The 2,628-nt window shown below is 50.2% G+C and overlaps 1 pseudogene across 1 annotated transcript; it reads right to left on the reverse strand.

The window, feature by feature from the left end:
* Positions 1-456: 456 nt before the first annotated feature.
* Positions 457-2,024, reverse strand: LOC103723599 (amino acid transporter AVT3B pseudogene; annotated as a pseudogene). The gene has a single exon (XR_015987826.2). The product of XR_015987826.2 is annotated as an amino acid transporter AVT3B pseudogene (transcript).
* Between the last annotated feature and the right edge of the window lie 604 nt (positions 2,025-2,628).

Consider the following 2,628-nt stretch of genomic DNA (forward strand, 5'->3'; position numbering starts at 1 on the left):
ATTTCTTCCCTACCTACCAAAGTTGATGCAGGACCATTATAAGAAAGAGAGGGAAGGAGAAAGAGAATACCTAACTCTCACGTATCAGAATTTCAGAAAAAAAAAAAAAAAAAGCTATTTTCATTCAATCATTTAATAATTCTAAACAAATACATGAATCTATATATATAAAATCAAAAAATAACAAAAAAATTTCTAAAAAAAACAATCCAATAAAAATTCTAAAATGACAATAAATAAACAAATCCAATCAACATAAAATAAAATAAAATAATATAAAATTACTCCAAAATAAAATTAAATTGGCTAAACCATTCTCCAAAAGCGACTATAGATCCAAGTAACAGGTGACTTGGCACTACCATAAGATCTTGCTCTTTCTTTCTAATTATAATATAACAAAACTAACCATATTAGAAATAATCAAAAATAGAATAGGTGATGCACTAAAACAACTGGCATCTAACTTTGCTCTTGCTTCCATTAATTCCTTTTTCATTTTGCCAGTTGTTAGGCAAGTTAGGTTTCCTCATTTAGCAAGAGAGGACCCAAACGATTATTACAAAAAACAGTTACCATTTTTTTTTTTTTTTGGTGATGGTACCAAAAATTTATTTAAAATACAATTATAGTAGAAATGATGAAATTATAATTCCACGGAGTAGAGGATCTCACGGAGCGACGACACGGTTCCGGACACCGCCAGCGCGACGCCCAGCACCACGAACCCCATGTCGGCGGCCACCCCGCCCCACCCCAGCTCCGACCCGAACACCTTCAGGTGGAACGCCGCCGGCAGCACGAACGCGAGCACGACGCAGACGCTGCTCCCCACCAGGGAGAGGAAGTCGGCGAAGTTGGGCACCAGCATCGCCGCCAAGCTCACCGCCGCCACCAGCAACCACCGCAGCCAGGCGCAGTACCTCTTCCCGCAAAACCACCTCTCCGCCACCTCGAACACCGGGTTCATCATCACCGGAAACGTAAAGAAGAGGTTGATGCAGAGCCCCAATTGGACCAGGACGGTGACCACGCCGGTGCCCAGGTTGGTGGTGATGATGTCGCGGGTGTTGTCGCCGAAGGCCAAGTAGCCGAGGACGCCGAAGAGGCCGTACAGGAGGGTGATGAAGAACATGGAGAGCCCGAGGGTCTTGCCGAATTTGGACTTGTCGGCGGCCTCGGCCTCCAGGGGGAGGACCATGCCGATGCCCTCGAAGGCGTAGACGGCGACGCCGGCGCCGTAGAGGAGGGCGGAGGGGCCGGCGACGGCGCGGAGGGCCGGGCGGAAGGCGAGGAAGGCGGCGACGTCCTCCCCGAGGACGACGCCCATGGCGCCGAGGTCAACGACGTCGGCGAAGATGCTCAGAGGGGCGAGGAGGGTGAGGGTTTTGACGGAGTTGAGGCCTAATTGGAAGGGGAGCATGGCCCAGATGTAGAGGGCTTTGGGGGCGAGGAAAGGGGAGGGATTGGAGGGGAGGCGGAAGAGGTGGGCGAGGGTGTTGGAGATGAAGATGAGGTAGCCGACGCAGAAGCCGCACTGGCTGAGGACGATCATGGCGTCGACGGCGGCGCGGCCGGAGGGGCCGGCGACGGCGAGGCCGAGGTCGCCCAAGGAGGCGATCTTGGAGAAGCCGCGGTCGAGGTCGAGGCGGCGGCGGGTGCGGACGAGGAGGAGCATGCAGTGGAAGGTGAGGGCGGCGACGACGGCAAGGAGGGCGGCGCCGGCGGCCCAGCCGGTGCGCATGAAGGTGTAGGGGAGGCCGAGAACGCCGGCGCCGACGATCGCGATGAAGACGTTCGCAAAGGTTTTGAGCTGGGAGGAGAGGGGAGCGGAGGGGTGCGGCGGGAGGAGAGGGCTCGTCGGGTCCACCAGACTGTGAGACGACGAGCTCGCCTCGCCGTTGTCGGTTCTCTCGAAACCCATCGATTTCGGTTGGATGGAAGAGGAAAGGAGAGGGGTATGGATTGGATAGGGTTTGGATGGAGGGATGGGCGAAGAGGAAAGTGGTGGAAATGGGGGATTGGGGGATGCTCAGGATGATTTATATTTCGAACAGGTGGGTCCCACTTGGTCGGTGGGTACACCGTATCGTGGGAGGGGCCGTCAATCTGGACCGCCTGTCTGAGTGCTGTTTTTGTTTGTATACGATTAGACTGAGCTGGAGGACAAAAAATATCTCTTTTTTTTTCTTTTTTTAATGCCCGATTTAGAACTAAGGCAAGGCCGGCGATGTGCAATTTACCGCCGTGCCGTGTCCGAGCAATCTTCCCGGAAAGGTGCGCATTGGGACGAACCAGAAAAAAAAAAAGAAAAGGTTAGGTGATCAAACTCTATCCACTTCACATTGGTTTCAGACATTACTATAACTATTAATGCCGCTCCATCCATTTTACAACAAGTAGTATACATGCAAGTCATACCGGAGAGAAGATAAAGAAGAACTAACTACATGGTTGAACTGGTGCCCATACTGATGGTGACAACTTTTTTCATCCTGTTTCCGGAATAAAAATAAAAAATAAAAGTAATACCAAACGAGTTCTAAATTATTTTTTTTTGAGAAAAGAGAGAAGTAGAAACTCCATTTGATTGGCTAAAAAAATAAAGTTACAATCAAACTTTTATAT

Source organism: Phoenix dactylifera, chromosome 6 (genome assembly GCF_051530095.1).
Source record: "Phoenix dactylifera cultivar Ajwa chromosome 6, Ajwa_hap1_PhDact_Kaust_v1.1, whole genome shotgun sequence".
Taxonomy (NCBI): domain Eukaryota; kingdom Viridiplantae; phylum Streptophyta; class Magnoliopsida; order Arecales; family Arecaceae; genus Phoenix; species Phoenix dactylifera.